General features: G+C 46.7%; 1 protein-coding gene and 1 long non-coding RNA gene across 2 annotated transcripts in view; one reads left to right on the top strand and one right to left on the bottom strand.

The window, feature by feature from the left end:
- The window catches only part of STING1 (stimulator of interferon response cGAMP interactor 1), a 157,802-nt gene that overhangs the window by 65,321 nt on the left and 65,794 nt on the right, over nucleotides 1–26,687 (top strand). The gene's annotated exons all lie outside the window — the stretch shown is intronic.
- LOC307220073 lies at nucleotides 4,408–18,120 on the bottom strand. The gene is made up of 3 exons (XR_013840686.1): nucleotides 17,892–18,120; nucleotides 4,925–5,260; nucleotides 4,408–4,679 (listed from the first exon to the last, which is right to left on the bottom strand). It is a non-coding gene; the product is annotated as an uncharacterized lncRNA (long non-coding RNA).

Below are 26,687 nucleotides of genomic sequence, written 5' to 3'. Positions count from 1 at the left end.
GGGGTCCCCCCCATTTGCAGTCTGGTTGGAGCATAGTGCTGTTAACGCCAAGGATACAGGTTAAATCCCTGTATGGGATGGCTGCATATTCCTGCATTCCATGGGGTTGAACAAGATGATCTTCATAATCCCTTCCAACTCTACAATTCTATAATTCTTTGGCTTTCCTAATGGCTCGTTACCTTCCCTTTGTTCTCTAAATGGCTCAATTCCTAGATGATTACCTGATCAGGAAACTGAGTGGGCTTATATTTTTACATTTGCCTTGATTAAATTCTAACCCCTACTGGACCCAGACATTTAGGGGAGTCTAGTACCCTCAAACTTATAACACTATTCTTTGAAGAAGTGTCCCACTGACTTCACTTTTGAAAGTTTATTTCAATTCCAATGAGACCTAGAATTCTGATAGCACATCATACTTGGGATTCTCTAGAGGCTTCATGAGAAGGTTATTCAGAATCCACAGCATGGTCATAGCTATGCAGTAAAGTATTCTAACCAACGTTTTTAGATGTATCTATAAAGGATAGAAATTTACTTTTTATTAAATGAAAGTTGACTATCTAGATCTGTTGATCTACTTTCCTGGTGTTTGCTGGAGATCTGCGACATTTGCCTGGGATCTGAGACATTCATTGATTTCATTTGGGCCAGAAAACTTTCCAAACATCTGCCTTTTATCCTCCCAGTCTGTTTTGGACTACTCTGCATGAAAACTAATGAGCAACTTTAAACTTGCCTGGAGATAAGCAAATTAAGAGAGCATGCATACACAACAAATAACTGTTTTGTGTCGCACCCTCTGTGAGAAATGCCAGTCTCTTAGTGACTGCACAAGCTTTCAGACACTTTTCAGACTGCTATCAGACTAAGAAGGCATTAGAAGTCAAAGCTACAACAAGGTTGTAATCCAAGAACATTTTCCTGAGAGCAAGCTTCATTGAAAACAATGAGACCTACTTCTAAGGAGTCACACGTAGACTGACATTATTGCTATCACTTTGATTGCTTGCACTCCACTGCAGGATCAAACCACAGTGTTGCTCTCTAGCCTTTTATTCTTTTTTTAAAAAATAGTTTTGTGAAATAGGCTGAATGGCCAGAACCATCCAAATGCCACCTCCATGCTAGGGAGATGATAAAACTGTGAAGAATATACTTTATCCAATAATCCAAAAATCAGAACATCTGTCAATATACACATGGACTATTGTTGGGGGAAAGCATTTGGTTTTTCAATACAATACAATTTGAGGCAGAACAACACCTTGCTTCCTGCACTCGGAATGGTCTTGTCATGCTAAGGCTGATATGGTAAAGTAAAGGTAACAGAAGCAGCAGCTATGAAGAATATTTATACTGCAAACTGTACATGGATGGAGTGCAGAAGAGAGCGGTCGAAATAAACTATAGGACTTAGTGCACTTCCTTCACTAGACTTCTTAGACCCTACAGATCTTGTGGTGGTTGTCTGCCATTGTTTCTCTATTCACATGGTTCTCCCATTGCTCCCCCCAAATCATTGCTTGCTTGCTCACTCACTACCTCTTCCCTTTCCAGTTTCTCTGTAGAGTGAACTGTGACCAGTTTGGGGCACAATCCTTGCTTGATCTCTTGCTTCCTATCATCAGTTTAGCTCTTTGTTTCCCAGCCTTGGATCCACTGGACAACTGGGAGGTGGCAACAGGAGCACCAAAACCTAGACTTGCATGTCCTAAACAGACAAGCTATTGGATTCTCAGAAATGAGTCATGGACTCATGGACATATGATGATGGAAAAAGAGAGAAATCAACCTCCTCGATGAGTGCTGGATACCAACCTTCTTATACTATCTGATCTCAGCTGGCTAGTTGCATACTGTCATATCCGTGTGCACACACCAACTTGCACTGTCCCAAGCAACTGTTCATCTTCATCCCATAGCTCCACTCCAAATGCAAGTGACTATTTCCCCAAACATCTCCCAATGCTGTTTCACCACAACAAATACACACACATCAAAGCCACATGCATCCCATGGTTCTGATCAGGACTGCTCTCGCAAAGAGGCATAATTGTAGGGGGTGGGGCACAATTAGCAACGTGCCCCCTCTTCTCCTTCCTTGTCAGCCTTTATCCCCATCCTTTCTGCTTCACTGGGCACGTCTCACATCAGTGGCACTGGGGATTTAATTGGTTTTGCAAACTAGTGTCAAGTATATGGGGAGACCCGTGGGAGGGAGACTGGGCTATTGTTCCAGAATCCTTGATGGCCTGTTGCAATTTATGGATTGGTTTCTGCTTTTTTGTTTTTGGCTTTCTTCCTGCTGAAACACAGTGTGGGGGTGGGGAAAGAGGTGTGTGAGATAAGAAGAAGGAAACAGTTTCTCAGACAACTTTCATATACAATGTTCAAAATAACTTGGGAGATTTGACAAAAGGAAGCTTCTGCTAGCACTCTTGTGCTCATAATAAACTATTCAAAGCACAGTGCCTGGTGTAATACACCCCAATGGCACGGATGAGATTTTTGTAGGATTTAAAAGTTGTTCTCAGGGACCAGCACAGTGGAGGGCCGATATTATCAAAAGCAAGTGTCACTACATTCCAGTAACAAGAAATACCATTTGCCCTGAAAATGTTGCGGAATGTGTAGCAATCAATTATCACTGCTAACATATTCCTGAAAATCAACTCAAGATGCTTATGTGGACAGCCCATCTTCCACTTCAGGGGACAAGGCTGCTAGCATCTACATCCAACTGCTGGACTGGCATTTCAGCTTGTTCTTTACCCCTGAAACGGCATCAGGAAACGCTGACTTCCATTTTCAAAAATCTAGAAGCCCTGTGATCCCTTTTAAAAATTATAAAGCAAAAGTGTATGCTCAGGATCTTGTAACACTTAATGAGTCTAATTTCTGTGATCCTGAGAATGCACCTTTGGTTATACTTTGCAAGAAGAATCCCAGGAACCAGCAGGCATTCAGTGATCCACCAAAAACTGGTCAGTGATCCACCAGTGGATTACAGTTTACCTTCTGACCACCCTTTGTCTAGAAATCACTCTCCTTTGCCACAGTATGTAGAACTCTGTGATGGGCTTGTACATAACTTTCTCAACTGGTCTGGGAAAACAATTTGACTTCTTTCTCTATCATTGCAGAATGGAGATAGGTAGAAATGCTGTATATGTTGTTGTTGTTGTTTAGTCGTTTAGTCGTGTCCGACTCTTCGTGACCCCATGGACCAGAGAACGCCAGGCACTCCTGTCCTCCACTGCCCCCCGCAGCTTGGTCAGACTCATGCTGGTAACCTCGAAAACACTATCCAACCATCTCGTCCTCTGTCGCCCCCTTCTCCTTGTGCCCTCCATCTTTCCCAACATCAGGGTCTTCTCCAGGGAGTCTTCTCTTCTCATGAGGTGGCCAAAGTACTGGAGCCTCAGCTTTGCAATCTGTCCTTCCAGTGAGCCCTCAGGGCTGATTTCCTTCAGAATGGAGAGGTTTGATCTTCTTGCAGTCCATGGGACTCTCAAGAGTCTCCTCCAGCACCATAATTCAAAAGCATCAATTCTTCGGCGATCAGCCTTCTTTATGTTGCCACCCAAACAGAACAGACAGCAATTTAACTGCACTATGCCAACCATTTTATTGCAAGTCATCCTGAAGGGTAGGATATTAATACTCTAAATAAATACATACCACATCGTTTGGGAGAATGGAGGAAGAGAGTCTGCCAGAGTGCTTTAACAATCAATTCTTCTTCACAGGAAACTCTGGGAATTGTACTTCTGTGAGGAAAACAGGGTCTCCTGCTGCCCCGCCCTCCTCTCTACAATGTGTCACCCACCACACCTGCTTCAGCACTGATTTTCGGCAAGATCTCACCAGAAATCAGAGGTGGAGGCAGCAGAGGGCCCATGGGGCTCTCTGCCTTGGGGACTTCCTCTGCCCAAGGTGGCTGCTTCACCCCACCTCATGGGTGGGCCAGGCCTGGTCTCGTAACTCTCAGCACCCTTCACAAGTTACACTTCCCAGGATTCTTTGGGGGAAGCAATGACAGATTAAAGTGATACTGCTTTAAATGTTCAGGACAGATGGGACCTCCTTTCTGCTTCACACATGTCAAGCATGACTACTCTTGCTTTGCCTTGGCTGCCTCCGGTTCCAGGGCCAATAAGTCCAAGACTGCAATATAATTTGTTCCAGAGGTCTGTTCTTAACCTGAAACTATACTTAACCTGAAGCACCACTTTAGCTAATGGGGCCTCCTGCTGCCACCACGCCACCGGAGCATGATTTCTGTTCTCATCCTGAAGCAAAGTTCTTAACCTGAGGTACTATTTCTGGGTTAGCAGAGTCTGTAACCTGAAGCATATGTAACCTGAAGCGTATGTAACCCGAGGTACCACTGTACTAGGGCGGGGTGTGGACAAAAATGCAGATTGTTATACGCCACCCACAATCTCTGCTAAGAGGTAAAAAGATTCCAGGGGGTCCCAAGTGTTCACCCAAAGTTGTGTTTCCATTGGGAAATCAAGGCATATGGAAGAAATATGATTTTATGCCTATTTACAGCTAAGCCTTCAGTGGAAGGGTGCAGAACATTACACCCCAAGATGGTCTCTCATTGCTCCTCTCATAGCTTCAGCAAGCTTGGGTCGAAAGCAGCAGCCAGTCGTGACCCCCGGTTTCTGAGTACAGTGGTACCTCAGGTTAAGTACTTAATTCGTTCCGGAGGTCCGTACTTAACCTGAAACTGTTCTTAACCTGAAGCACCACTTTAGCTAATGGGCTTCCTGCTGCCGCCGCGCCGCCGGAGCACAATTTCTGTTCTCATCCTGAAGCAAAGTTCTTAACCTGGAGCACTATTTACCTGGGTTAGCGGAGTCTGTAACCTGAAGCGTATGTAACCTGAAGCGTATGTAACCCGAGGTACCACTGTACAGCCTTCTCCATTGAGGGGCGCAAGGAGCTCTGCTTTCTTCCACCTTCTTCCCTGCAGTCTTTGCAGAAAACAACTCCTCCCCTTCCACTTCCAGACCCTTTTCCTGTGGTGACACCATGCCCCCCCCCTGTAATCCTTTCTTGTCTAATGCTGAATGTCTCACCTTTTGCTAGGGAAATGACTCTGCTATCACGTGTCTTTGTTCTTAGATGGCAGACTAAGCCTAGCTCCCGAGGCACTTGGCTTGACCCCACATTTTCTAATTTCAGACATTATGAGTAGAACCTGGCACCCAGGAATCTTGGGGGATCCTTGCCCCCTGCAAATCTGTAACAAGATATTAGTAAAAATGAACAAACATTAAAATGCATTCTATTTGGGGAAACTGCTTTGCAAAAATATGTATATTAGGAGACATTCCCTCTTAAATGCATATGGATTTTCATGAGGGTATATAATTATGGCCGCAAATAAAATAATCCGCACTGAAGAATGATTGGAGTGGTTACACATCACAAGGTAAAGAGGTCTCAAGAGGTAGCAATGAGGCTTCCGGGGACATTGGGATAACTTGCACACAGTTGAGGAGATTCAGGCAAATTTAAGTCTTGTGCAAAACTCTCAGCAAGGTTTTTTAAAAACTGGGTAGTGCCACCCACCCACTTGTTTGTCCATTGCGAAGCATTTACTTTTGTGATCTTGCATATTTCTAGGGACTTTTTTCTTCTTCAGAAAGGCAATGTGTACACCCAAGTACAGAAATAACTGCATATGAGCCCAGAATGTAAAAAGGGAGTGGAGGAGGAACTGAAGGGAGGAACAAATCAGGGCTCTTTTCCAACAGGCTTCACCCACTAAAGTGGACAGTAAGTGATGGAGCAGCAAGGTCAATGGTGAATGAGAAATAGGAGTGGGGGGTGTTTGCAAGCAAATTGTGAATGCAAAAAATCAAACTGAACATCCTGCTTGCAAAATAATGCCTCTATGTGGACACAGTTTCTATTGTTCATCTAGGAACCACAACTGCAGTATGAGTGCCTGTCTTGTGCTATTTTCAAACATGTCACAGATCTTACCCCCATTTTCTTCCTGCTCACTGCTGGTGATCCCAGGCTCCCATGGGAACAATGGAAGTCGTATTTCTCTTTCAGTAATTATGTACTAGCTATAGCAATTAATGTCTTCTCTCCAGAACAGAGAAGGCTCTGCTTACACATTGCCTTGGCCCCGAAGGCTGCAAGATGCAGCCCGCAACAATGCAGTCATATGGGTCCTGGATGAAGATTTTAATTCCATGTTGAGTGATGTATCAGAACATCTTAAATTACATTCTCATATAATCATACCCCAGGAGTCTTTTGACCAACGTAGAGCTCAGCTGCATGACTTGAGTGAAACTTGTGTACTTCTTTGTGCAGATGAGATGACAGAGGATCAAACTGCAATTAAGACAAAGAATCCCAAAATCCATGAGAAGTTCCTCATGGAAAAGGGTCTGAGTCTTGAAAAAAACAACTGAAATTGCTTGGGAGGTGAAAAGTGCTCTTCGCTGTTCTAAATAGTTATTTGCTAGATTGTTATCTCCAGATATTTAGTACAGCATCAGACTATTAGCAAGAAAACCCCAAAGAAAATGCCTTCAATTTCTGCCTCTTTGTAATCGCAAACTGGCTGATCAGTATTACTGGTGTGGAACTCCTAAACACAGATGTTTACATGTGTCCTGGCAAAATCTACAACATGCAAGAAATACAATTTTAAAAGAACATTTTGCTAAATCATAATGTATCAGAATTTCCATGGTGTTGAACAACTCTGCCAGTGTCCTCAATATTACTGAAATCCATTCTTTTCTCATTGCTGATTGTGAGTTAAGTGACAATGCATTGTGGATGCTAGTAGATTCCAGCTCACCAAACACCATTATTCCTGATCATCTGCACTCTGTGAGATTTGTTGCTACTTCTCCTTCTCTACATCCTTCAGACATACATCTCAGAGGGTATTGTTAGTCTCCCATCATTATCATTTTTACTGTGAGTCCAGAACACAAAGGTCACACTGCTCAAGAAAAGTGTATATGACCCCAAAGAGCATAACCATACTAGGATGGAACCATCAAAGAGCTCTTAAATTGGTTCAGACTTCAAACAGCATAGAACCAGTCCTACAAATGGCAGAGAGTTCCCATGCAGGAATATGCACTGCATTTCTGGAAGTCTTCAGAGACACTCCGGGGGTCACCAGAAAATTCAAATACAAGATTCAGCTGGAAAAAAAATCTGTGCCATTGCAGCTATGGTTGTGTACACACTGTACCTTTAAAGCACTTTCAAAGTGCATTCTTTCCCTCAAAAAATTCTGGGCACTGTAGTTTACTCCTCACAGAGTTACAGTTCCCAGCAACCCTTAACAAACTACAGTACCCAGAATTCTTTGTGGGAAATAATGTGCTTCAAATGGGCTTTAAAGGTATAGTGTGTACACAACCGTAGGGTAAGGAATGAGCTGAGGAAGCCACTCAAGGGATTCTCAAATTATACAATGCTAACATCACTGAGCTTGTTGACACCTCAGAATGTGTATGCCACATGGTTGTAGTCAAATCACAAATCAAACGCTGTTATGGACTGACATTCTCTGTCCCATATCGGTGAGAGCTTGCTTACTCTCAAAGAAGCGAAAGCTTTTGGAACTGCTGCTTTATGCTTGTACTATCACCAGGTTCCTCAGTAGAAAAATACCACATGCATGCTGCCTTTATCACTCCAGAAGCCTTATTTATATCTGGACACATGCCAGAAAGTTTGATTTCATAGAATCATAGAATCATAGAATCATAGAGTTGGAAGAGACCACAAGGGCCATCGAGTCCAACCCCCTGCCAAGCAGGAAACACCATCAGAGCACTCCTGACATATGGTTGTCAAGCCTCTGCTTAAAGACCTCCAAAGAAGGAGACTCCACCACACTCCTTGGCAGCAAATTCCACTGTCGAACAGCTCTTACTGTCAGGAAGTTCTTCCTAATGTTTAGGTGGAATCTTCTTTCTTGTAGTTTGGAGCCATTGCTCCGTGTCCGCTTCTCTGGAGCAGCAGAAAACAACCTTTCTCCCTCCTCTATGTGACATCCTTTTATATATTTGAACATGGCTATCATATCACCCCTTAACCTCCTCTTCTCCAGGCTAAACATGCCCAGCTCCCTTAGCCGTTCCTCAGAAGGCATCGTTTCCAGGCCTTTGACCATTTTGGTTGCCCTCCTCTGGACACGTTCCAGTTTGTCAGTGTCCTTCTTGAACTGTGGTGCCCAGAACTGGACACAGTACTCCAGGTGAGGTCTGACCAGAGCAGAATACAGTGGCACTATTACTTCCCTTGATCTAGATGCTATACTCCTATTGATGCAGCCCAGAATTGCATTGGCTTTTTTAGCTGCCGCGTCACACTGTTGGCTCATGTCACGTTTGTGGTCAACCAAGAATCCTAGATCCTTTTCACATGTACTGCTCTCAAGCCAGGTGTCACCCATCTTGTATTTGTGCCTCTCATTTTTTATTTTTTTTTTGCCCAAGTGCAATACTTTACATTTCTCCCTGTTAAAGTTCATCTTGTTTGTTTTGGCCCAGTTCTCTAATCTGTCAAGGTCGTTTTGAAGTGTGATCCTGTCCTCTGGGGTGTTAGCCACCCCTCCCAGTTTGGTGTCATCTGCAAATTTGATCAGGATGCCCTTGAGTCCATCATCCAAGTCGTTGATAAAGATGTTGAATAAGACCGGGCCCAAGACAGAATCCTGTGGCACCCCACTAGTCACTCTTCTAAATTTCTGTCACCTCGGTGTTCCAGCATGTTGTTCATGCAGTATTTTGAGAGGCTGCAGGTACAGTGGTGCCTCGCAAGACGAAATTAATCCGTTCCGTGAGGCTCTTCGTATAGCGGTTTTTTCGTCTTGCGAAGCAAGCCCATTGACAGCTTAGCGGATTAGCGCTATTAGCGGTTTAGCGGCTTTTAGCGATCAGCTGTTAAGCGGCTTATCAGCGTATCAGCTGATAAGCGGCTTAGCGGCTTAGGAAAAGGGGGGAAAAGGGGGGGAACCCGCAGGAACTCGCAAGACATTTCGTCTTGCGAAGCAAGCCCATAGGGAAATTCGTTTTGCGAAGCGCCTCCAAAACGGAAATCCCTTTCGTCTAGCGGATTTTCCGTCTTGCGAGGCGTTCGTCTTGCGGGGCACCACTGTATTACATACCTCCATGACAGTATCCTAGCATATGGCAAGAATTAATCTGAAGATGACATTATCCTGAAACATGTCCCCGAAAAAATTCAGCAGTGTGAACTGCTACTCAATAAGAAAAATCAATTCAAACAATTCACTGGTGCTCCTACTGTGCACTTAGAAAGGGTTAGTAAAAATCTGTGTAGTAAAAAGGAGTCATGAAGCTCCAGAGCCAGACCATGAAGACACCTGTTGGTCTTTCCTTGGATTTTCCAAACACTGCTCAAAGTGTGTAAAGCAACATGCTGCTCAAATAGCCCCCTTTGTGCTATCTCTGTGAGAAGGGTGTAAAGGACTTCCGGGTCGGCGCCATCGCCGAATGGCGGACTCCCTCCAAGCTCCGGAGGGAGTCGGCTGGGTAGGGGTCGGGTCCTGCCGCGCCGGCGACACGGGGACCCTCAAAAACCATGGGCGGAGATGCCCATGGACTTGGTGACTTGGCGGGCACCGTTTGCGCCCCCCCGACCCGCGAAGGAGCCTTTTTAAAGGCTGCGGAGCGGGTGCCGGGGGGGTGTGGTGCTGTGAGTCCAATGCTTCCCCTGCCCAGCGAAGCCGCATGCCATTCGGCGGAGAGCAACGACTTCTTCTTTGAAAATTTCGGATTTGGACTAAAAGGAACAACCCGTGAGTAAATTGATTGGACTTAAAAGGGAAATTTGATCTTTGAATTTGGAGCGAGCGGGGGGAGTGCAAAAAGGAAGTCCGCCCCCCCCCCCTGTTGTAGATGGCTCAACACAAGGATTTGACAACTAAGATCGAGAGATGAACTTGTTTACCTGAAAAAAAAAAAATTTAACTTCACGAAGGGAAATTACAATAATTGTGCTGGAGGAGAAGACTGATTTGTGGGAACTAAAGTGCAACCCCCCCGGGAACCGGGAATGATCCGCTATGAGAGACTGGTGAAGAGACACAGAAACTTTGACAGCTGTCAAAGTAGCTGTCAAAGCAGGAAAACAAAAGAGAACTTTGTTACGATGGCTTTGCTGGTTAGATTTGTTACAATTTGGACATAAATTATTGGAAATAAAGGCAACAAGTTATTTGACTTTTGGGTCTGATTTTGAAAGAAATTAAGTTACCATATTCCCTCTAGAGGGAGGGTGGGACATTGCAACAGTAGCAGCAAGTGGAAAAATACTATGAATTTGAGCAGGATCTGTTATCTCTTGGGAAAGCTGCGAAAACGAAGCATTATTTTGTCTACAGAGGTTTCTATACTAAAGGAGACAATGGATTTATCTATTGAAGAAAGGAAGGGACTTGACGCAAGTTATGTTCCTGAATAACAAAAGCCTCTGTGGAGAACAAGAAGTTTCTGAATTAGAAGGTTTCTGCAGCAGAACAGGAAAAAGCAACCTGAGGAATAAGAGCTGGACCAAATTTGAAGCCGGAGTATTTGGAACATCCAGACTTTAAAAGGACCAAGAAATAGAATTTAAGTTAGACTCTTAAACATAGAGGTCTGGATGGAAGAACAATGACTTTTTCTGAGAGTTTTTTTCGAGATTGGACTTTCTGAAATTAAAAGCTATCAAAAGACGGCAAAGTGGAGTTGAGATATAGACGTGGATACACCAGGCTGGCAGTAGACAATGGATGAACTTTGGGGATTGGAACCGGGGAATGGGGGGGGGGGAGATTTGGAATCCAAAGGCTGTAAAATTATATATTATTTCTTTCTTTTCTTTTTTCATGTCTGTTGTTTGAAAATAGGGGAATTCGTGGAAGGGAAATGGGGTCGATCTTAGGGAATTATATAAAATATAAGGAGAAATGGTTCATTAAGATAAATAAGATAAATTAATTTGGAATAAATGGGTTATTTAAAATTACAAATAAGGTTTTAAAATTTGGGGTAAGAATCTGTGGAATCAATTTAAGGGAAATGGAATACAAGAGGGGGAGGGGGGGGAAGTCCGGGAAAGATGCCACTGAAACCAAGTGTAAATCATATCTGTTTTTTCTTTCTTTCTTGCTATCTTTCCTTTTTATTCTGGAAAATTTTTAATAAATATTTTTTAAAAAAAAGAAGAGAGAGAAGGGTGTAAAAACTGAGTGGGAAATTCTAAAACATTTCACAAAAGTTTAGCATTCCACTGCTGCTCCCAAACACTGACTGAGGGCCCACCCCCACTTCTGCTCGTCCTGTGATTTCAAGTGATTTCAAGTCACAGGTCCAATAGATGGGGGGGGGGGGAGCGGTTGTCCTGCCATTTTCCCTGAGAAAACCCGCTCTTTGCTGCTGAATCAGAACAAACATCAAACCACAGAAAACCCAATTAATGTTTGTTCTGATTCAGCAGCAAAGAGCGGGTTTTCCTGGGGAAAGCGGCAGGACAAATAAAAACCCCTCTTGGGCCCATGAGTTGAAATCATGGCAGAAACAGAAGTGTGTATGGGCCCTGAGTCCCATGTGACTTAGGTGGGAGACATTTCAGGACTTGGGGCTTATCCACACTAACCTTTTGCCCCACTCTTTCCAGGCTTACTACTACTTCTACTACAACTACTACCACCACCACCATCATCACCACTACTACTAATTAAATTTGTATACTGCCCTTCATATCTCCCTTCATCTGAGATCTCAGGGCGGTTCACGGCTGAAACAAATGGCAATTCGTTTTTTTGCAGACTGCCGTTAGCTCTGATTCTGCTTTAATGAGCAGTTTTTCACAGGGAAAGCTCTGGGACAAAAAAAAAATAGCACTTGGAGCTTTAAAGTACAGAACATACCTGGAAAGTGCAATGTAGTGGAAAGGTAAATGTAGATAAGCAATTACTTTCAGGATATAAAATTTATTCTCAGATCTGACCATAAAGCTCTGTCAGTCCTCTTTACCGCAAGAGCTTCTAATAAGACCACCCCAAGAATTGCTAAATGAACTGTGAAGCTGATGGACTTCGATTCTGAAACTGTCTGTCTTCCTGGAGCCACAAATGTGACTGCTGATTGCTTATCTTACTTGCCTGTACCCCATCTAGACTAGAGGATGAAGTGAAATCTAATGATGAAGGAGAAGTTATCATTACACAGACACGCGAGGGATGGGCAGCACCCATAAGGAAAGACCAAGTAGTGAAGGCCCATTTAGTTAAAAGAAGGCCTTCCAAGACGAAGATACTGGAACACTGACAGATAGTCAACATGCTTTCCAGGACTTCTACGTAGTAAGTGAATAATTATAATTTTGTTGTTTTATCAAACTTACAGGATGGTGTTGGTTCTTGTTTTGTTTATCATTATGTTATGTATTTTTTGTGTTTTTATACTGTAAACTACTTTGTGATCCACAGATGAAGGGTGGTATATATATTTAATAAATAAATAAAATATTTGATTTTTTTATTTGGGAATGATTCTAACTAAACAGCTACTTTGACAAGACTGTGGTGGCCAGATGGAGACAAGCTGAGGTAATTACAAACAGTATGTCATAGACAAGTCACAGGGGCAAAATTATTTCAATGGATGTAATGAGACTTGCTCTTTCTCTCCTTCCCCCTTCAGATTTCTGCCACCGCCACCCCCCTGGTCCCCACTCCCATGTGCCCCAGAGAATCTCTCAATTTCCAGAGCAAATTCGGGGAGCGCTGCAGGGGGAGGAAAGGAAGAGGAGAACCCAAGCATAGTTTGGTAATTTGGGGGTTGCATACATTTTTGAAAAATCTGTGATCTTTGTTCTTTGGCTGTGAAATATGTGCCGAACCCTAACCTTTAAAATATTTTTTTATTATTATTTAATTTTTATTCATTTTCTATAATCAAACAACAACAAAAAAGAAGAATAAACATAAAAGATAACCCACACATACAAAAAAAAAAAAAAGACAAACATCACCCAAAGCAATACACCTACACCAACCAAAAAACAGACATTAAATGACAATGGAAAACGATTGACTTCCCTCTATCTCGGTTTTGGGTTCTGTGAATATTAAGACCATTCTGCAGTTTTTCATTTTATAGCCTCCACACATCGCAAGAGTTATACTAAGCCTACTGTGATTTTTATATTTCTACAGTTTGCTTCCATATATAACCTTTAAAATATTTTAAATAAAATTAAAATGACCTGAAGTGACATTTGTTGCAAAAATTGGAACATAGAATCAAAGAATTGTAGACTTGGAAGGGAGCCCAAGAGCCATCTAGTCCAATCCCCTACAATGCAGGAAACTCAACTAGATCATCCATGACAGATGGCTATCCAACCTCTGCCCAAAAACCTGCACCACCTCTCATAGGAGTCTGTTCCACTGTTGAACAGCTCTTACCATCAGAAAGTTATTCCTGATGTTTCATTGGAATCTCCTTTCTTGTAACTTGAATCCTTCTTAAATTGTGGTGCCCAGAATTGGACACGGGACTCCAAGAGCAGTACTGTTACTCCTCTTGGTGTAGCCTGGAATAGCATTTGCTGTCTGTTTCGTGTACTCAGTTTTTGCTATGGTGCCCTGTTTCTGAAGATCTTGTGAGAGATAATAGGGTTCAGTTATACCTCCAGAAATACCTCCAGAGTAATGGCATAATGTTTATGACAATTTCCTTGTACCATCCAAGACCTAAAAGCCTGGGTGAACAGAAGGACCATGTTAAAAAAAGAGAACCTATAGTTTATTAATTGACACTTGGCACCATGAACACTTTACATGAGTTGCTTTGACCTGCTAAGAGGACATAAAACCTTTACAAGACTATACCTGTACCAAACACTCTGGAGTAAAGACCTTTTGATGCAGCACTTCATCCACAATTTAAGGACAAACTAAATAAATGTAAACAGTATGTGTAGACTGTAAAAAAAGGAACCACAACTCACAAATTTGAAACCAGAGACTTCTTTAAAGGGAAACTACCCTACAGAATCAGAAAGGGACATTTCAGGTTTTTGCGGCCTTTACAGATTGGAGACTCAACTATTCTTAAAATTGGAAAGAAAGGAGAAAGAGGGACAAGTCACAGTTCCTGAACTTATTCTGCCTTCTAGGGCATCAGATGCCTCTCTGACCCTGAGTAACAGTGCAGGGTAAAAGAGGCAGCTGTTTTTATAACTACTATTCAGCACAATAAACAATCCATATTGTTGGAGAAGAAGTGCACTTTTATGGAAACTGCTTTGGGAGGTTCTCCAGGAACACAAAGCTCTAACCCTCAAGACCCTTCTTCCATCTTGCTCATGACTGCCAACACTGACTGACAACAGCTCTCCAGAGTTTCAGACAAGGGCCATTCCCAGCCCTTGAACCTGGGAACTTTTGCAGGCAAAAGTACCACTGAGCTACAGCCTTTCAGCAGAAAAGCTGTCCACCCATCATAAATAAGATTATAATGCCTAAAAAAGTGGGAGAAGCAACAAGAGAAACAGCCATTTTAGATCTGGTCCTAACCAATGTTGATGACCTGGTTAGTGGGGTAGAAGTGGAAGGATCATTAGGCGCGAGTGATCATGCTCTTCTGAAGTTTACTATACAGCGGAAAGGAGCAGCCAAGCATACTAGGACTCAATTTCTTGACTTTAAGAAAGCCGACTTCATAAAACTTAGGGAAGTGCTGGGTGAGGTCCCATGGACAGTAATACTAAAAGGAAAGGGAGTTCATGATGGCTGGGAGTTTGTTAAGAGGGAGATAGTAAAAGCACAACTTCAGGCAATACCAGTGAGACGGAAACATGGAAGGTGCCTAAAGAAGCCAGGGTGGCTATCTAAAGAACTTTTAACTGAGTTAACATTAAAAAAGGATGTGTACAAAAAATGGAAAAGGGGGGAAACCACCAAAGAGGAATTCAAACAAATAGCCAGCACGTGTAGACACAAAGTCAGAAAAACTAAAGCACAGAATGAACTCAGGCTTGCTAGAGAGGTTAAAAGCAACAAAAAAGGCTTTTATGGGTATGTTCGTAGCAAAAGGAAGAACAAAGAAACAGTGGGGTCACTCAGAGGAGAAGATGGTGAAATGCAAACATGGGACACAGAAAGGGCTGAACTCCTCAATGCCTTCTTTGCCTCAGTCTTCTCCGATAAAGAAAACAATGCCCGACCTGAAGAATTTGGAGCAAATGATTCAGCAGAGGAAACACAGCCCAGAATAACTAAGGAGATAGTACAAGAATACTTGGCTAGTTTAGATGTATTCAAGTCTCCAGGGCCAGATGAACTGCATCCAAGAGTATTAAAAGAACTGGCAGATGTGATCTCAGAACCACTGGCAGTCATCTTTGAGAATTCCTGGAGAACAGGCGAAGTCCCGGACCACTGGCAGTCATCTTTGAGAATTCCTGGAGAACAGGCGAAGTCCCGGGAGACTGGAGGAGGGCAAATGTTGTCCCTATTTTCAAAAAGGGGAAAAGAGAGGACCCAAATTATTACTGACCAGTCAGTCTGGCATCAATACCAGGGAAGATTCTGGAGCAGATCATTAAGCAAACAGTCTGTGAGCACCTAGAAAGGAATGCTGTGATCACCAATAGTCAGCATGGATTTCTGATAAATAAGTCATGTCTGACTAACCTGATCTCGTTTTTTGACAGAATTACAAGCCTGGTAGATGAAGGGAACGCAGTGGATGTAGCCTACCTTGATTTCAGCAAGGCATTTGACAAGGTGCCCCATGAGATTCTTGTAAAGAAGCTGGTAAAATGTGGACTTGACTATGCTACCACTCAGTGGATTTGTAACTGGCTGACTGACCGAACCCAAAGGGTGCTCATCAATGGTTCCTCTTCATCCAGGAGAAGAGTGACTAGTGGGGTGCCACAGGGTTCTGTCTTGGGCCCGGTCTTATTCAACATCTTTATCAACGACTTGGATGATGGACTCAAGGGCATCCTGATCAAATTTGCAGATGACACCAAACTGGGAGGGGTGGCTAACACCCCAGAGGACAGGATCACACTTCAAAATGACCTTGACAGATTAGAGAACTGGGCCAAAACAAACAAGATGAATTTTAACAGGGAGAAATGTAAAGTATTGCACTTGAGCAAAAAAAAATGAGAGGCACAAATACAAGATGGGTGACACCTGGCTTGAGAGCAGTACATGTGAAAAGGATCTAGGAGTCTTGGTTGACCACAAACTTGACATGAGCCAACAGTGTGACGCGGCAGCTAAAAAAGCCAATGCAATTCTGGGCTGCATTAATAGGAGTATTGCATCTAGATCAAGGGAAGTAATAGTGCCACTGTATTCTGCTCTGGTCAGACCTCACCTGGAGTACTGTGTCCAGTTCTGGGCACCACAGCTCAAGAAGGACACTGACAAACTGGAACATGTCCAGAGGGGGGCAACCAGAATGGTCAAAGGCCTGGAAACGATGCCTTATGAGGAACGGCTAAGGGAGCTGGGCATGTTTAGCCTGGAGAAGAGGAGGTTAAGGGGTGATATGATAGCCATGTTCAAATATATAAAAGGATGTCACATAGAGGAGGGAGAAAGGTTGTTTTCTGCTGCTCCACAGAAGCGGACACGGAGCAATGGTTCCAAACTACAAGAAAGAAGATTCCACCTAAACATTAGGAAGAACTTCCTGACAGTAAGAGCTGTTTGACAGTGGAATTTGCTGCCAAGGAGTGTGGTGGAGTCTCCTTCTTTGGAGGTCTTTAAGCAGAGGCTTGACAACCATATGTCAGGAGTGCTCTGATGGTGTTTCCTGCTTGGCAGGGGGTTGGACTCGATGGCCCTTGTGGTCTCTTCCAATTCTATGATTCTATGATTCTATACTGTCATGAAGGTTGGGCACCACCTTCAATCTCTGCCAAGTGGTAGCAAGATTCCAGGGGGTTCCAGGCACTCACTCAGGGCTGTGTTTCCATTGGGAAAATTGAGGCCTAGCAGAGGCTAGAGTTGTTGAGAAACATGGTTTATTTTACACATATTTACACCTGGAGTCTTTAATGGAGGGGGTGCAGAACATGATTACCCCGAGAGCCTCTCCCTCATAGCTGCAGGACTTGAGTCCAAAGTAGCAGGGAGTCATGGCTCCCGGTCTCTCAGTACAGCCTCCTCCGTCCAGCACCGCATGGAGTTCTGCCCCCTTCCTCCTTCTTGCTCCCAGAACAACTTTAGATTTCAAAAAGGACACATTTGGCAACTTCCCAAATCTCCTGTCTCTGTCCACTCCTCAAAGCAGCAGGGAAGGATGGCCAGTGCCGGATTTACGTATAAGATAAACAAGCTATAGCTGAGGCCCCACTCTCTTGGGGGCCCCCAAAAAGAATTAAAGGGGGGGGGACACTGGATGTACATTTCCAAAATATAAGATAAAAAACAAATAAAATAAAACCTACATACGGCAACAGTGTCAAATGCCTTTAGATGCCTATTAGGTCCATAAATTACCATAGCATATATTCCACACAAAAAACAGCAACAATTTGTTGTGGACAAAGGACAGCTGGACATATAAGCAGCTGAGGGCCTCACCAAACCCAAATCCGGCCCTGCCAATGGCCCTCAGTGGCCCAGGGCCAGGCTCTTCCTTGTTTCTCAATGGCTCTGACTTCGCTAGCCTGGCCAGGCTGGTCTGCATAAGCTAACCCAGTAATTTCTTGTCTAGCACAGTGCTGCAGCTTGTATTTTCCCTTCATATCCCAAATATTATCTAAATTTTACCGTTTATTAAGTTGTGCCATTCACTAGCATACTCTGGTACCCTAGATCTATGACAATACATACATACCTGTGATAATTAAATATTAGGAAGAGGACTAGATTGTGGTCCCCGTTATTTACCCTTTTGCCATTGTTCTGAATAACCAGGCTGCGCTGTTTCTTCATACCTTCTGTCTCTGCCCAGTTTGTTTTTCAGAAGTCTGTCCGTGGAGGGCGCGGGCACAATGAAGGGCAAACAAGGAGGAAGAAGAATTAAAGGAGGGGAAAGATAAAGGAGACAGAAGCTTGTAACAAAAACAGACTAAAGAAGAAAGTTGGTTTTTTCTCACATGCAACGTCCTCCTTCCCAGGATCAAGATAGAAAATATGCCATTTGTTACACAATGCATTTTAGAAACCTCATTTACTCAAGGCCAGACAGAATACGGGTATTTGTTGGTTAGCAAAGCATTCGGGAGGGCAATTTCAAGCATGCAAAGGAAAGGCCTTTAAAAAAAAAAGCACACCTCCCACAGCTGCAGGCCCAATCCAGCGTCTCTGGAATGATGTTGGGGGCATAATTCTGGACATAGGAGCCAACTCCTAGGGGCCAAGGTCCCTTCAGCTCCACCAATAAAATATCTGAGCCCCCCCCCCCCCCCAAGCTGATAGGCATTGCTATTCAAATGGTGTGTGTGCCATGTCATGTGATCAGTTATGTGGGGCACGGCTTACCTTCTCCCCACCCCCACTATTTTATGTAAGTTGGCGTCCCTGATTCTAGATTTCAGGTTCAACAGTTCTATGGAGGATAGTGTGGAATATAAATGTTCAGAAGAAATAAATGAACACCAAATTGCTAGTTTGTTGTATTGAGTAATCACAACAGCACCAGTTGTAATATACTCAATTTTTTTGGGAGATGCATGTGAATGAAAAAGAGTGTTCACCCACAGGCTCACAATCAAGTAGGCACAATGCAAAAAGGAAATGGATTGGGAAGGGAAGAGGAAAACAAGCAAATCGCAAATTCTTCACAAACCAGGCATAATGGCCGCTGATGGAGACAGTGAACTTGTTTTGTGAGGGGGAAGGATGCAAAATATATTGTGGTGCATTGTCTGCCTTCAGAGGCAGCAGCCTGCTCTTGTTCCTCTCCCCTGGATTGGTGTTCACTTTGAATCAGGGAGGATCTGCAGGGCTGCTGTTAACAGAACTGGATGAAATCCGTTTCCTTTGGCCCCGTCTCTCACCCTCTCAGGTCTGGGTATTGTAACTGTTATGTAGTGAAGTTTCACCCTGGGCCAGCAGGGGGATACTGTATATAGTTTTCACTCAGGTCTGTAGATAGTTTTCACTCAGGTCCACGTCAGTTATTCTAGGCGGGAACTCTGGGCTGTTGTTGCTACAATGTTGACAGCCGGCTGCCTATAAAAGCAGGCCGGCTGAGCTGTTTGCAGTCAGTTCTATTCCAGCTTACAAAATAAAGAGCTACTTGGAGAAATCGCTGTGTCGTCTGCTATGTCAAGCCACAACTTAACACTGGCGACGAGGATGGGATTGATGGACATCAGAGCACAGCCAGATGCGGCCAGCCTCTGAACTGAGCTGAATCACTGAGCTGAATCACAGAGCGAAATCACTGAGCGAAATCATTGGACAGAACCAATTCAGAGCTGACTGTTCTGGCTAAGAGCACTGTGTTCCATCCATCGCCCTTCACGCCGGCATTGGAATCATGGCTTCACTTGTGCCTCTACCGCCGTTTGCGCCAGCCTCTGAATCATGGGACTCCTACCTCGCTCGGTTCGACTGCTACCTCCAAGCCAACGAGCTGACAGCAGTATCAAAGGATCGGAAGCGGGGCCTATTCCTCAGCCTCTGTGGGCCTGAGGTGTTTGAGACGGCCCGAGCATTGGTTGCGCCTGAAGCAGTCCAGGCAACACCATGGGACACGATCCAAGAGAAGCTCCGCAACCACTACGCACCAAAGCCGTCCAAGATTGCTGCCCGCCATGCGTTCTACCACCGGAACCAGGCAGAGGGGGAGTCAATCAACAACTACACCACCACCCTGCGACAGGCTGCAATGCACTGTGAGTTCCGAGACTTAGACGATGCCCTGATGGATTGAATCGTCTGCAGACATCCATCTGCAACGGCGTCTCCTCGCCAAGCCAGACCTCACGCTACAGAAAGCCATTGAGGAGGCTGTGGCCTCAGAAGCTGCTGAACGCTCCGCCCAGGAGATCCGCAAGTCCAGCAGCCCGCATCTTGCTAGGGAGCCAGTTCCGGTGCATCATGAAGAGGCCAGCAGTGATGAGGCATCCTCCAGTGAAGACGATGACGTGCACCAGACAAAGCGGGAGCGCAGGAAGTTCCAACAGAAGTCCAAGGGCCAACCGGAATGTGCCGGCTGCGGAGGCAACCATTCCCGTGCCAAGTGTCGATTCAGAGACGCCATCTGTAGGAAGTGTTCCAGAAGGGGCCACATCGCTAAGGTCTGCCGATCGGCTCCGTCTGACACCCCCCCCCTTCATCGACTCGCAAGTCCAAGTCTTCACTCCAGTCTGCCAAGGAAAGTTGTTTCGCTCTCACCAACTGCCGCTGCCCGTCTGGAACCACGATTGGCCAAACCGACTCGCCTACGCGACGCAAGCTGAACGTCACAGTGCTCATTGAAGGAGCTCCATGTGACATGGAGATCGACACTGGGTCTGCCCTGTCCATCGTGTCATGGAGCACCATCAAAAGACTGGTACCCAGAGTGTCCAAAAGGCAACTCGACTCTCACCGCGTACACCTGAGAGACTACCAAGGAAACGACATTCCCGTGGTAGGCGTTGGCCGGTTCTGGATCGCCTTCAAGGATTTTTCGGGCCTGCTCTGGTTGGTGGTGGTCGAAGGTCAGCGGCCAAGCCTCCTAGGGCTAGACTGGTTTGATGCCCTCAGCCTGGAAGTCACCGGCATCAACTGCATCTCTAACGCAGAGACTGAGGGTCTGGTCAAAGACTTTGCCGAGGTTTTCGACGGCACCTTGGGGCAATATACAGGTACGCCCATCTCCTTTAGCCTTGATCCACAAGTCGCCCCCATCAAGCTAAAGCCACGCCGGGTTCCCTTTGCTCTCAAGGCTAAGGTGGACGAACAACTGGACAAACTGATCGCCCAAGGAGTTCTGGAGCCGGTTGACCACGCCAAGTGGGAAACCCCCATCGTCACGCCTGTCAAGCCAGATGGGTGAGTGAGAATCTGCGCTGACTACAAGTGCACGATCAACAAGGCACTTCAGCAGCACGCTTATCCGGTTCCTGTTGTCCAACACCTGCTGCATTCCCTGGGTGAGGGTAAGGTCTTCGCTAAGCTGGACCTTGCCCAAGCCTATCAACAACTGCCAGTCGATGATGCCACTGCTGAAGCCCAGACGATCGTCACCCACCGGGGCATTCCGTTGCCGCCGGTTGCAGTTCGGGGTGAGTGTGGCTCCTGGCATCTTCCAAAGCCTTATGGAGCGTCTCCTGCAAGGGCTTCCGGGCGTGGTACCATATTTTGATGACGTCTTGGTGTCTGCAGACTCACACCAGCAGCTGTTCGAGCGCCTCCGTGCCGTGCTGACCAGGTTCCAAGAGGCTGGGCTCAAGGTAAAGAGGGAAAAGTGCCAGATCGCCGTTCCACAGGTAGAGTTCCCGGGCTATCTTATCGATGCCTCCGGCCTTCACCCGACCACATCCAAGATCCGCGCTATCCAGCAGGCCCCCACCCCAAAGAACAGGCGTTGCAGGCGTTCCTGGGGCTGCTGAACTTTTATAACATGTTCCTGCCCCACAAAGCCACAGTGGCTGAGCCTCTTCACCGACTCCTTAGCACAAAGACGCCTTGGGCCTGGGGTCATCGGGAGACGGCAGCCTTCAACGCGGTCAAGGCTCTCCTTTCATCAGACAGTGTGCTGGTACAGTACAGTGAATCCAGGCCGCTGGTCCTTGCCTGCGACGCCTCACCTTTTGGCATCGGTGCTGTCCTTAGTCACCGTTTTCCAGACGGAAGAGAAGCACCGCTCGCCTACTTTTCCAGGACGCTATCTCCGACGGAACGGAATTACAGCCAGCTCGACAAGGAGGCACTGGCACTTGTGGCTGGAGTGAAGAGGTTCCATGAATACCTCTATGGCAGGACTTTTGACCTCATCACTGACCACAAGCCACTCCTGGGCCTCCTCGCCGGTGATCGTCCAACTCCACCAGTCCTCTCGCCACGCATGCTGCGATGGACTGTTTTCCTGGCTGCCTACCACTACCGGCTCATCCATCGCCCCGGGAAATCGATGGGCCATGCCGACGCCCTCAGCCGTTGCCCTCTTCCAGCATTTGTGGAAGACCCGGCTCCAGCTTCATCGCTCCTTCTGATTGAGGATCTTCCGGCAGCGCCTGTATCGGCTGCCACTGTGGCCTCCGCGTCTGCCCAGGATCGCACCATCAGCCGGGTGCTCAACTGGGTGCGGAGGGGGTGGACACAAGGGCCTTTTGCATCGGAGTTCCAGCCCTTCGCAACCAGACAACATGAACTCTCAGCTCATCGCGGCTGTCTGCTGTGGGGAGACCGCGTCGTGATTCCCCAAGGACTCCGTCAGCGCGTCCTGGAGGCTCTGCACGTTGGCCACCCGGGAATTGTCAAAATGAAGGCGTTGGCTCGGTGTTACGTCTGGTGGCCTAATATGGACGATGCCATCACTGCCTGGGTGTCCGCCTGTCAAGCATGCCAAGAGTCGAGGCCTGCACCACCGGCAGTTAAGGGACACACCTGGGAGACGCCAAAGACACCCTGGTCGAGGGTGCACATCGATCTGGCTGGCCCCTTTCATGGCTGGACCTTTATGGTAGTGGTGGACACCTATTCCAAATGGCTGGAGGTCGCCCTGATGCCCTCCACCACTACCGAAGCCGTCATCCGGGTGCTGCAAGGCCTGTTTGCAACGCATGGGTGTCCTGATGTTCTTGTCTCTGACAACGGACCGCAGTTCACGTCAGGCACGTTTGAGCGGTATCTTTTGGGACTGGGCATCCGCCATGCCCTAACGGCACCTTTTCATCCATCCAGCAACGGGCAAGCGGAAAGAATGGTGCGCTCGGCAAGAGGCACTGGCGCGCCTGGACCGGGGAGACTGGCATGAGCAGGTCGTCAAATACTTGTTCGTGCAACACATCACCCCTCATGCGGCCACAGGGCGGAGTCCTGCTGAACTGCTTATGGGCCGCCACCTCAGGTCACCGCTCGACCGGCTGCACCCGGACTTTGCCGTGGCTGAACCCCCAGGCTGTGCCAACGCGCCACGGTCATTTGTCCCAGGAAACCAGGTCTTTGCCTGGAACTATGTGGGGGACATTCCTTGGGTGCCAGCCACAGTAGTGGGAGTCACTGGACCTCGCTCGTACCAGGTGGCACTCGAAGACGGACGCTGGTGGCGACGGCACATAGACCAGCTTAGGCGCAGGGTTGGGGACTTGGACACTACCGTGGTGCCCCCAACTGCGCTTGCGGCTCAAGAAGAGACACGTACAGATGGCGAGGCCCCACCTACACCTCCCTCGCAAACTGCCAGCGTGGAGCCGAACCAAGCCGCTTCAGAGGGTCTGCCAGACTTACTACAGACTCAGACCACTCCACTTGCGGAGGCTCCACCCACAGCAGCGGATCCAGGGGAGTTGGTTCCAACACCACCTAGGGTCGCACCACAGCCTCAGCAAGAACTGTGTGGCCCTCTGGACTTGGCTACCAGTCCCCAGCGGTCTGGCAGAGTTTCCAAGCGCCCAACTTATTTAAAGGACTATGTTGTTGGACATGTATCACTGTTGGTCTAAGTATGGGAAATGTAACCGATATGCTTTTGTGCCTAATTGAACCATTACGCGTAGTGCTGTATATAAGGAAACCATTACGATTGTAACTAACGCCTTATCTCGGTGGGGAGGGGTGTTATGTAGTGAAGTTTCACCCTGGGCCAGCAGGGGGATACTGTATATAGTTTTCACTCAGGTCTGTAGATAGTTTTCACTCAGGTCCACGTCAGTTATTTTAGGCGGGAACTCTGGGCTGTTGTTGCTACAATGTTGACAGCCGGCTGCCTATAAAAGCAGGCCGGCTGAGCTGTTTGCAGTCAGTTCTATTCCAGCTTACAAAATAAAGAGCTACTTGGAGAAATCGCTGTGTTGTCTGCTATGTCAACCCACAACTAAACAGTAACCCCTCACACGCATTAAGCTGAAAGGGTTTCATTCTGGATGTTTATATAAAAACATAAGCACTGTCTTGCTGCACCAGACCAAAGCACTTCTCCCCAGCATTCTGCCTCCACCGTCACCCTGCCCTCCCACCCAGAGAGGCATGAAGGTCGTGGTCATCTCCTGCTTGTTCCCAGCATCTGGCATTTAACAGCACGCAGCCTCTCAACATGAAAGTTTAATGGCTAATCTTAACGGAGCCTAAAGCAATCAACGCCTTGCCTCCCATGAATACTGTTACACAGCCCCCCAATCTCCACAGCAGCAAGAGATTCCAGGGGTTCCAGGCGCTGACCCAGGATTTGTGTTTCCTTTGAAAACGAGGCACAGCGGAGATGGCGGTGTCTTTATGATATATGGTTTATTTACACCTGTATACAACCAGAGGCTGTGATGGAGGCGCTTCTGGTGTTACACTCTGAGAGTCCTGTTACTCCCAATGTGACCACATTGTTTTCAGACTTCCAGCCCACATTGTGTTGTGACTCCCCTTCCACCAGCTATTTTTTCCTTCAGCTTATGTCATCACCAACTGCAATCCTGACACTTCTCCCTCCATACTCTGGTGCTCAGAGCTCAGAGTAGGGCCCCATGCCTCCTTGGAGCTTTGCTGGATGAGTCATCACCCTGTCTTTGTTTTCTGCTGGCAGCCCACCTCTCCAGGAAGCCAGACAGGCTTACAGTTTTACATTTGCTGGGTCCAGGGGTCAAAAGCGCTGCCACCCACAAACGCAGGTGGCGCTGTGGGTTAAACCACAGAACCTAGAACTTGCCAGTGAGAAGGTCAGCAGTTTGAATCCCCACGATGGGGTGAGCTCCCGCTGCTCGGTCCCTGCTCCTGCCAACCTAGCAGCTCGAAAGCACGTCAAAGTGCAAGTAGATAAATAGGTACCGCTCCGGCGGGAAGGTAAACAGCGTTTCTGTACGGCTCTGGTTCGCCAGAAGTGGCTTAGTCATGCTGGCCACATGACCCGGAAGCTGTATACCGGCTCCCTCGGCCAATAAAGCGAGATGAGTGCCGCAACCCCAGAGTCGGTCACGACTGGACCTAATGGTCAGGGGTCCCTTTACCTTTACCCACAAACTCTGGTACCCCAGAAACCCATAACAATATCAATCCTAGGCAGAGCAGTCCAAAACGAGCAGAGGAAAGAGTACCCAAGGTGCAGGAATCTCCAAATCCTGATTCCTGCCAGGCCCATGCCTTGCTGGCAGGGCAGAAAATGGAGGCAGCGTGTGTGTCCACTCCTAACCCTGCCTCAACTTTCTTTTTAAAAAATAAGTCCCTCCCATTGCTCCCAATAGGACAGAAAACGAGTACACCAGGGCCCCTGCTCTGGGTAGGTGTCAGAGAACAGAAGGGCTTTTGGATCCAGCAGATCTGAAGCCTCCCTGATCTACACAAACCCCTTTCCCCTCCTGCTACCATTGTCATCGGAACTCTTGATGGCAGAGGAGGGCAGAGGTTTCTGCAACTGCAACAAGGAGGCCTCCATGGGCAGACCTTCCCCTCTGCCTGCCGGGAGAGAAAATTGCAAAATTCTATGGGACCTGGGTGCTATTTTTATAACCCATGTCTGTCCTGCGGCTGCATTGCAGGGGGTCGGACTAGATGACCCTTCCAACTCTACAGTGCTATGATTCTATGACTGAGAGAAGTGATCTAAAAAGGAGAGCTTAAAAGTTAACCTGAAACACTTTATTAAGGTCTGACACATTTCAAGCTATTCAAGGGGACAAATGAATCAGTTTCAACAAGGGACAACGAAGACAATCTTGCCAGCTGAAAAAGCTGCTGGGCTTGTCCGTCGGCCCGTCACATTTTGAGACTGCCAAAAACAGCCATCAAAAGACAACCCAGAATAAAACGAGATGCATATCCTCCCGCAGACTTCTTCAGACATGCGCTGACCTTCATTGCCTGAGCCCCCTTTTGTCCCCAGTCCTATCCTTGAAAAGTGATGATTTCATTCTTCCGGCCAATGCAGTATAAAGACAAAAAATAAAACTCCCCCTTCCTTCATGCTTCACAGTACTAGAAACTGCAGCTGATTTATGAGGGACAAGATTCTCCCTGCAGAAAACCACAGCATAATTAGTGAACATAAAATGCTGAACTCCCCACTGAGATTCTATCCCCAAAGGGCAGATTCCCAGCCCCTCGAAGGCCTTCCTTCCTTTCAGGAGGCACTCAGCCCCCTGCAGGATTGGAGCATAGTTAATATTTTAAGAGTGCTGTGGCCATGTGGGGTGTGCGGAGAGGGAGAGGGAGCCAGCAGACACAACGGCTCCTCCTATTCCAGCAGGCCTTGCTTTGAATTTGGGGGTGCAGGCACGCTCTCAGCCCAGCCATTCTCTGACATTTTCCTCTTCACTAAACTGTGGCACAATTAGGCAGCTCTTACGGCGGGGCCTGTTCCGGGAGAGAGACAAAACTGGAGAAGCACAGATGTTGCAGCCTGAAATGTTTCAGCAGAGCTGCATGGAAGGGGGGGGGGGGGAGGAGACGTGCTGGGGATGGGGGGGGGGGAGAGAGAGAAGGCTCCATAGCAACTGCCCAAGACTCCCCACATGCCAAGTGCCGTGCTGTCAGGCGGTGGTGGAATCCG

This window comes from Podarcis cretensis (genome assembly GCF_951804945.1).
Source record: "Podarcis cretensis genome assembly, chromosome: 7".
NCBI classification, from domain to species: Eukaryota; Metazoa; Chordata; class Lepidosauria; order Squamata; family Lacertidae; genus Podarcis; species Podarcis cretensis.
The sequence above is the reverse complement of the archived record's forward strand: the minus strand, read 5'-3'. Positions and strand labels throughout refer to the sequence as shown.